The 10,415-nt window shown below is 34.2% G+C and overlaps 1 long non-coding RNA gene across 1 annotated transcript; it reads right to left on the bottom strand.

The window, feature by feature from the left end:
* Positions 1-496: 496 nt before the first annotated feature.
* Positions 497-8,491, bottom strand: LOC133029239 (uncharacterized). Its single transcript, XR_009683388.1, has 2 exons — positions 8,291-8,491; positions 497-791 (listed from the first exon to the last, which is right to left on the bottom strand). It is a non-coding gene; the product is annotated as an uncharacterized LOC133029239 (long non-coding RNA).
* Positions 8,492-10,415: the final 1,924 nt, after the last annotated feature.

Raw genomic sequence — 10,415 nt, 5'->3', positions numbered from 1 at the left:
TAAGTTATATCTCATATCTCATGTGGTAGTCGAGTAGAGTTATGTCTCTTGCTCGATTTTTGGACTTTTGTAAGGTTTAAAACTTTTTGCATAAGTTTTCTTTTTCCAATTTAGAGTAAAGTTATATTTCTTTCTTGAATTTGAAACTTTAACGAAGTTTTGTAATCTCTTGCTTAAGTTTTGAGCGTTGAGTAGAATTGTATCGCTTTCTCAAACTCTCCCTTGAGTAGAGTTAAATCTCTTGCTCAAGTTGGTTGGCAAGTAAGGTTTGCCGTGAATAGAGTTTCATTCTCTTGTTCTATACTTTTTGGTTGTGCATTGAAGTTGGGACTCACATGTGTGGATTTGTATATGTCCACTTATCGTGGATAGTGGCGGACCCAGAATTTAAAGTGAGGGGCGGGGGGGCGTAAATAAATTTAAAAAGAAAATATAAAGTGTAGTTAGTGGGGTTTGAACCTTTACCCTCTAACCTATTTACCAACTACCTTAACCATTACACCAAGGTTACTATTATGTCTATAAATATCATCTTTTAATACAAATATATGTTGTAGCTAATTAAAATACATATACATTTTTTTCTCGATTTTTTTTTTCAGGGGGGGCAGTCGCTACAATGTGGGTCCGCCAAATATTTTCAGCCTCTTCAATGGCAACCAAGAGTACAAGAAGCATTGTCGACCACAAATCGCCTTGAAAATGTAATTGTCGTCAACCCCAAACAGCCACAAACCTCTTGAAACCCCAAACCGCCATGGGAACCACAAACAACCACTATCTTCGTCGACCTGCAAATAAAATGGAAGAGAATCGGTAAGACCGAGAGGGAGAGAGAGAGAGAGAGAGAGAGAGAGAGAGAGAGAGAGAGAGAGAGAGAGAGAGAGAGAGAGAGAGAGAGAGAGAGAGAGAGAGAGATATCGGTTTGAGTGCTATTAAGAACAAAAAAAAGGCAAAAAAAATAAGAAATGGTGGCTTGGACTTAGGTCGTCGTTCGTCGATGGGGGAAGAACATGGGAAGCTGCTGCACGAAAAAATTGGTGGTAAAGATGCTTGAGTCTTCAGATGGCAAAGAAAGAAACGAGAGAGAACATAGATAAAAAGTTTGGACCTGTGGCTGTGCGATAATGAACAGAGGGAGAGAGATGTGTGTTAGGTTTAGGTCAGGGTTTTTTTTAGCAGAGAAGAAGAAGAAGAAGAAGAAGAAGAAGAAGAAGAAGAAGAAGAAGAAGAAGAAGAAGGAGGAGGAGGAGGAGGAGGAGGAGGAGGAGGAGGAGGAGGAGGGCGTTAGGTTTAGGTTAGGGAATTCGGGTACTTTTTTAATTTTTATTTTTTTAAAATTGTTTTTTTAATTTTAAATTTTTTAATTTTAAAGAATTTTTTTTATTTTTATTTTAAAATAATTGATTTTTTTTATTTTTTTTAAATAATTTTTGACGTGGACCAATAAAATTGTGCCACGTGTACACTGTGTATAGTCCAACATGACACTTAACACCTAAAATGGACGGAAATGTTAAATTGCTAACATAATGCGAGTATTGGGGGTTTTACCGCCCAAATTTGGATTTTGGGGGTTAAGTGAAACTAAAATGAAAGTTTTGGCGGTTTTGCCGCCATTTACCCTATTTTACTGAGAGTGGTCAAAGTAGTCACATTTTGGCCGCGACTAATATTCGTGGTCACGGCGAGCACGACTGATGGCCGCTGTGAGGGACTACAGAAATCTCGTTTTTTCACTTTTCTACAGGTGTCGCGGTGAGGCTATTGGCTGCCAGGGCGCTGACTTTGTACAAGTCAAGGAGAACTTCGTCTTTTCTCATTTTTTGGCTAAAAAACTATATTTAATGAAACAGGTGTGACAGTCAGTTGTCCCGTGATCCGTTAGGGGAAATACCGGGTAAGCTGTGCAATCCCACACCGCCTTGGGAAGGTCAAGTGGGATGATTCTGAGACTGTGTAGGTATGGGACTACACAGTTGAAGACAGCTTAAATGGATTGATTGGTACTACCTATATCAACAAGGTGCATCTTGTTTTTCGGTAACCCATAACGGAAGAACTCCACAGTTAAGCGTGCTTGACCTGGAGCAATTTTAGGATGGGTGACCTCCTGGGAAGTTTTCCTAGGAAGCGTGTGAGTGAGGACAAAGCACGCTGTAAACACTCGTGTTGGTCTGTAGGGCCAGTCGTCAATCCAGGATGCAGCCAGGGTGACGTACTCGTGTATAAGAGTCAATATTCCGTGGGTGTAAGGGCCCAATGGAGGCTTGAAGCGGGGACGTTACAAATGGTATAAGAGCCTTGACCCAGCCGGAAGTGTGGTCGACGAGGACGTCGGACCCCGTAAGGGGGGTGATTGTGATAGTCAGTAGTCCCGTGATCCGTTAGGGGAAATACCGGGTAAGCTGTGCAATCCCACACCGCCTGGGGAAGGTCAAGTGGGATGATTCTGAGACTGTGTAGGTATGGGACTACACAGTTGAAGAGAGCTTAAATGGATTGATTGGTACTACCTATATCAACAAGGTGCATCTTGTTTTTCGGTAGCCCATCACGGAAGAACTCCACAGTTAAGCGTGCTTGACCTGGAGCAATTTTAGGATGGGTGACCTCCTTGGAAGTTTTCATTTGTAACGTCCCCGCTCCAAGCCTCCATTGGGTCCTTGTCGTTCCATGAAATTCTTCTAGATGTATCACTTTAGTCCTAGTTGTGTCTCACTTGTCTCTTGCCTTTGAGTGAGGCTTTTCTAACCTCTTCTCCTTGAGTTGTGATCTACACCGTTGTTGTATCGATGGGTATTTAGAATCTAGGGATGTCACCCTTGAATATTGATTTCCCCTCTTCCTCAAGTCTTGAATTTATGTTCTACTTTCTATAGTTTATTTTTTTTCATCCTTTACAAAGCTGTATCTATGATCTCTAAGTTGTCCAGTTTGAATTGTTCTGCATAGTTGTCCTCTGTGTTGCCTCTCATTCATGTTGTACCCAAATTTTTAGCCGTGTCTAAATCTTCTTTTTCTTCCTCCTTTGAAATTGTCTTTATCGAAACCATGCGCATTTTACTTTATTGTCTCCTCACAAAGTAGCTGACCTTGAGTTTGAAGCTTACAATTTTCCTTCGGTAATATTTGTTGATGGTCTACTTATCTCTTGGTGTTCAAGATACCTTCATAAGTCATTACTTTAAAAAAATTATAGCAGGTCTCTTTCTAACTTCTTATTCTAGATTATGTTCAGTACGCTACTCTCCTTTCTACGTGATGGCATAGTCCTCTTTGGACTAATTTGTATAATAGACTTTTCTCTAAAGTCTTCATATACAATATTCATACTTCTTACCATCTAACTTAGGGGTGTGTATCCATAGAATATCCATCAAGATAGTACTTTCTCCTTATAGATCTATTCTTTCATCTTTCTTAATAAGTGAGTTTCATAAAATACCCTATCTAGTCTAGTATAGCATCCACTATCTTAAATCATTCCCTACTCCCTATAGGTTGGGCTTCCTTTCATAACTAGGTGTAGAGACTTCATCTTTAACTATTTGTAGACAGGTGTAATTCTATGCATCGATACTTAGTTGGCTATTGGTACATTTCATTATGTGCTTCAAGTTCCACTACTACTGTTGGTGATCTATTGCGCTGAGCCTGTGAAAACTCTTCAACAAATCGTCTTAGTCATGCTCACATTCCTTCCAATGCCTCTATTAGATCGTTAGCCTTAACTACTATTGGGTTCGATCTGGAACATCAACCATTTATGGGTCAGCGGAACACACATCCTTAGCCCCCACCTCTACTGGTCGTTCCTTTCACATTGATTCTAACTGATCTTCTAGTTGCATGTGTGAGCTCTTACAAGAAAGGTTGATTTAATGGAAACAAAAGAGTTCAATTATAGGGAGAGAAGATTCCATGAACATATCTAAACTTAATGTTGTCAAGCTTAACTAGTAATATTCTATTTATCAAACAAAATCTTATGAATTTATAATATAATTTCAAGAAAGGAACACTGTCCTTCCTAGTTCAATTCAAGGCAATAAAGAAATATAAAACATATTAATCTTCTTCGTAAAAAGTGTAATCAATCATAAGAGGTAATATACTCTTAATTTCTCTAAGCACCCACTACAGATGAGGCTCTAATTCTAGGAAACATATTTTAACAAAAATCTATGTATCACATATAAAACTATTAATAGCAATACTAAGCATATTAAAACTAACACTTACGTTATAGTGAGGGGATCTTTTTAGTCTTCTGTATGTATACTGTGAGTATCCTTCAGGCTAAGGAACGATCGGCTCTGATACCAACTGTAACGCCCCAATATTTTGCCTTATTTTACAAAATACTAATTTTGATGCATTAATTAAAAAGGTTCAAAGCTGTTTGGAAATACACAGTGGGTTTTATAATAAATATGCAAAAAAGTGAATGATCATTCATATTAAAAACAAAATAAGTAGTTGAGTGCAAAAAAAAAAATAAATTTGTAACATTCCACTGAGCTTAGATTACTTTACTATATATAAAAAAAAAACAAAACCAAGGCTCCACCAACGTTCTAAACCGTTTGCTCGTCCATAGCCCCTCGCAGTATACATACTAGAACTAACCCAACTCATCAAACTTACATTCAATGTTCCCTGTCTATTGCATGTAGGGGGAAAGTAAGGGGGTGAGCTAAAAGCCCAGTAAGGAAATGCTTAACATACAATAGCATTCAATACACTAAACATATCTTAAAATTCACAATAATACGATTCTTTATAATATTAACGTATCCAGTCTTAACAATATTATATACCTTAGCTCATAATTGTAACTTAAATAACTCAAGATATGGAAAGCTATATCATATACCATATATTTGTACTAAACGAAACCATTACATATATGTAGGGATCGCAACCCTGACATTATACTCATAGCACAATCATAGCCATAACATATAATGATTATTTCAATCATATCATGTCTTTACCATAATGTGGCGTGTCATAGCCACTCCATACACAACCTGTGCTTAACTGGCCCTACAATAACCTGGGCACATTTAGCCCTACCATTGCTATGGAATAAGGTATCTCTATATTCAACAGCATTGTTGCTGTATCATACCTTACCATAATAATGTCATACACAAATCAGACAAATGTAGGGTAGGGTATCTCTACATTGAACGGCCTTATCCCGTATCATACCCCACCATAATAATCTCATACACGACTCAGAAAAATACAGGGTAGGGTATCTCTACATTCAATGACCTTACCCCGTATCATACCCCACCATGGTCCCTCACTTTACCTGAGACGTTAGCATACAACTTGCAGCATACAACACACAATATATGAATGCAACATACAACATATACAAGTCAAAACAACCCTAATCAATATATCAATTCATAAACTCATATTGTGTCCATACCACACATTCTCAGTACCACTACATATTCATAATAACAAAGCATAAACTATATTCCAATACATAAAGAATTTAAATTTATCCAAATAAACACAAACAAAACTATCTAATTTCCTTACCTCAAATCCCGCTGCTTAAACTTGTTATCTCGTCACTACTACCTATAATAACACATGGGTCAAGGCCCTAACATTAAAATTCACACTCTTACAGTACAGCAGAAAGAATACTATTTTTGACCAATAACTACACGAATTCAGTGAAAGTTTCCTTCATAAAAATTATAGGAAATTCAATTATCTTTCCAATGATATAAAGATCACTAAAAATGGATTAAAACTGAGGGAGTTATGATAGTTTTACTGAAACTATTTTTGAGAAGGAATATGGAGTAACGAATCACAGTGGACATCGGAAATCCAAAGTTTTGATACTGAAATATTCTAAATCAGAGAATACTCTCTTCATAAAAGTTTTAGAAAATCGAATTCCCTTTCTAATGACACTAAAATCGTTAAAATCAAAGTTATAACGTAAGAGATATAGATATTATACCGAAACAGTTTTCTAGAAATCCTGAAACAAATGGATTTCAAACTACAGCAATAAAACGATAATTTTGACTTAGAATAATCAATTATTAGTGAATGGTTTCTTCACAAAACATTTAGAAAATTGAATTATCTTTTCAACGGTACCAAGATCGCTAGAATCAGATCATTATTCAGAGAGATATTTAAATTTTACTGAGACAACTTATATAGAAAATATAATAAAAACGATTTACAACAAACAGCGTAGAAATACTAATTTTTGACATAGATAAATTTCGATTCAGTAAAACCTTTCTTCATAAGAATTATGGAAAATTAAATAAGCTTTCTATAGGCACCAAAATTGCGAGAATCGGATGAGTATTTAAAGAGATATGACGAGACATGTTTCATTCTGAAAAATAAGAAAATTAAGGAGACCTACGAATATTCTCCTATTGTGATCAATAAATAAGTAAATGTAGAGTTTCTTACCTCAAATACATCAAGTTTCTTGGATCGATAGACATAAGATGATGGTGATCAAAGATGAGAGTGAAGAGTGGTATATATTTGGCTAAGGATGTAATGGAAAGATGATTTGAAATTTTTTTAGGGTTAGTCGTGCTCAGATAGGTGGGAAGAATAAAACGATATAATTTTAGGGTTAATGAAACTATTCTGACTCTTATTAGATTTATTTTTATGAATAATAATAATATTAACATAATAGAAATAATAATATGATATATTATTAAATAAACAAATATCTTACTTTTAAGTTTAAATTGTAAGCTCTCAATCTCGTAACTTTAGGGGTTAGTTTTGACCTATAAAAATTACGAATTATGATATATCTATTTCTACAAAATTTATAGATCTTTGAATTATCTTTCCAACGCCATTGGAATCACCTCAATCGGAGTTATAAAACTCCAGATATGGTCATTTTAGTAAAACATTTTCTAAACCTGCGAATTTCTCTAAACTTACGATTTTTCTAACATTAATCAAATAATAATATTATTTAATACCACTTATACAATTAATTAAATCTAATAGATATATTATAAAAATCTAATGGACTTTCATATCGAGCTTTAATTAAAAGATTACCTACTTATGAAAATATCATAATATTTTACTTTCGTAGTTAATACAACTTTAACTTTCTTTAGAAAATTGGTACAACTACTCTAAGCAATAATATCAACTCACTAACAACACAAATAAATGAGATAATTATCCTCGTACAATTAATATCCAAACAAAAAAAAATAAATACTATTTTAAACTGGATATTACATTCTACCCTCCTTAAAAGAAATTTCGTCCTCGAAATTTAACTTACCAACACTCAGGGTGTTGAGTCTTCATACGAGTGAGGACAAAGCACGCTGTAAACACTCGTGTTGGTCTGTAGGGCCAGTCGTCAATCCAGGATGCAGCCAGGGTGACGTAATCGTGTATAAGAGTCAATATTACGTGGGTGTAAAGGGCCCAATGGAGGCTTGAAGCGGGGACGTTACAACGGGGTCGTGAATTATAGAGAGATGGACAAAATGGAACCCTAGAAACACAAGAAGAAGGCTCTTGGAGCGAGCATGGGTAACTCATGACAATCCTCCATCCAGTTTCCTTCTCTTCTCTTGATTCTATGTTTTTATTTGTGTTTGATTTAATTATGGATTTGATTATGAGCTAAACTCCCTATTTAGAAATTTGATGGATATTGGCTAAAATTATTTCATGGATTAGTGCTATATGATTGTTCTTTCTTTCCCTGTTATTGTGATTTATTCATATTTGTGTTTATTAGATGTATTTGATTGTGCACCTTATGCATGATCTATAATCTCAACACAAAATCTAAAAAGTGAGTATTGAGAATGCTCTAAATAAATAAACTTAGGGTTTGATGTGAAACGAAATTATTTACATAGCTTATGTGACTTTTAGATTATTGCTTAATGCGAATTGTATGTTGTTCTATCTTAGAGATGCAGTAGTTGGTATGCAATTTAGGACCTTTATGATCTAAAAAAGTTTAGGTTAATTTATAATCTGTCATCACATAGGAGGAAGAAGAATGGTTAATTAGAGTTAACAATGGATGTGAAATTAGGGATATGATTTCAATTGCTCAACAACAAACACTAAAACCAGCTAAAAACTATTCCAACAATATTAAAATAACTCTAGAAAACAAACTTAACCACAACCAACTCGCACAACACCCAAAATACAGAAATGTAGAGAAACCTAATTCAAGAAAACTTGACAATTTCAAAGAAAAGGGGGAGAAGCTTACCTTGAGCTATCCCACACTTAATCTACCAAAATCTTAATTGAAATCCATGGTTTTCTTGTCTAAAATTGAGAGGAAAGATTTTGGTTTCTTTGGTTCTTGGTGGTGACCGAACAAAGAGAGAGAAGGTTGGTGAAGTGTTTATCTTTAATTTTTTTAAACTTAAGATAATTAGATAATTAAAGCATAATTATCTTTTTCATCTTATATTTATCAACAATAAGCTTAAATCAAACCAACTAAAATCTCACTAAAACCATATAAAATAATTTAGGTTAATTAACAATTTTACCCTTGTTTATCGAAAAATTAACTCAAATATTTTAGGGTAAAATGGTCCAAACCATGACATCCAATATTCCCAACATTCCAAATATCTAAAATATTACCTCGTTGATTCTAACATACTATACCATATATATCTATGTGATTATATAGGCCAAACATCGCATTCCACTATTACCAGACATAAAATATGCAATCCATGAAAATTCACATATAACACATATAATCACCTAGCATTCAAATATATCTCTATAATTGAAAAAATATTTTCCTAAGGCCTATTTCTGACAATAAGCACTAATTTTTACTAAGAAGCACATAATCATGAATTAATAATTAAACCCTTAATTATCTGCTAACTTTCATGATTTAACTACGCGGTTATTACACTGGGGTTTAGGTCTGAGGGTCGAGTTTGGGTTGGGGGCCAACGTTGAGGTTTGGACCTAGGGCCAGCATCGGAGGTCTGGGCCAAGAGTCGGGGTCTACAAAATGGGGTGCAGGTTCAATAGTTTGTACGCAGCGAGAGTTGTTCCAAATTAGAGACTGTCTAGTGTAAAATTTGAAAATAAAGCTAATTTTATTTTGATAAAAAATAAAATAAAATGCTCTATTTTATTTAATATTCAAAATAAAAATAAAATATTTAATTGAACAAATATATTTGAAAAATATATGCTCCAATTCCTTTTATATTGCTGTGCTCTATTTTTTTTTTACACTGATAAAATAGGTGTGGATTAAATACCCACAAGAACTATAAGAGTAACTCACTTCTTATAAGTGACTTCATATTTAACAACATTATCCATTTTGTGTGTTTTGATTTCTTAGAGTGACCTAACTCTGTAGGTTTTTGTTTGTATTGGTGCCGATATTTCCTCCCCTAACAAAATTCAAAAAGAAAACTTTAAGAACTCCAAAGCTGACTTAATGTACAATAAATGTTCCAAGAAAATCATTATTGAATTTGAAAATTTGTGAAGAACTTTTGGCAGGTGCAATTAATAAAAGGAAGTATCCTTTTCAAAATTCAGAAATATGGTATGTGTGCTAATAATTAATTTAATAAAATAAGGTCAATGACATATTTAAATTATGAGTATTGCTATTGTTATTAGGCACTAGTGCTTAATATATCTAGACATATCGTTTTGCGATTGGCTAGCGATACTCCCTAAAAGTTATTATATTAAATTATATGGAACTCGATACTTAGTTAAACCAATAATGATATTAACACATATAGGAGGATACTAGTGATGTCTTTTAATATTTCTCTTAAATTGTACATATTTAATAGGAGTAGATTTTGTCTTGTGGGGTATCCGGGTATGCATTTTGTAATTTGGACAATTATTGGATTAGGATTGAGTTGATTTATAGTACTTTAGAAACTAAAATACATTAAACTAAGCCTAACTTACATTACACCTTAATCAAAGTATATAAAAAGTATAAGGGCCGTATTGTATTGAATAACAATTAACATTATATTTAGATAAAACATTGTATTGTATTAATTATTACGACTATAAATTCTAATATAATGTGAATCATATTATTTAATACATAACAACTGATTCGCATTAACTTATATTATAATATTTACAAAAGGTACGAGGTTGGAGACCCCAACCTCAGACTCGAATTCGGACCATGCCCCGAACCCCGAACCTCAGACTCGGACTAAGACTCGGCTCCGGTCTCGGACACGACCTCAAAACCTGATTCCAAACCCAGACCCGGATATAGGCCGGGGTCGAGTTTAAGTTTTTGGTAAAGATAATATAATTTTATACAAGCTATTAATACAAGTCAATACCAAATATAATATTATATT

The sequence above is a fragment of the Cannabis sativa genome, chromosome 7 (assembly GCF_029168945.1).
Source record: "Cannabis sativa cultivar Pink pepper isolate KNU-18-1 chromosome 7, ASM2916894v1, whole genome shotgun sequence".
NCBI lineage: Eukaryota > Viridiplantae > Streptophyta > Magnoliopsida > Rosales > Cannabaceae > Cannabis > Cannabis sativa.
The sequence above is the reverse complement of the archived record's forward strand: the minus strand, read 5'-3'. Positions and strand labels throughout refer to the sequence as shown.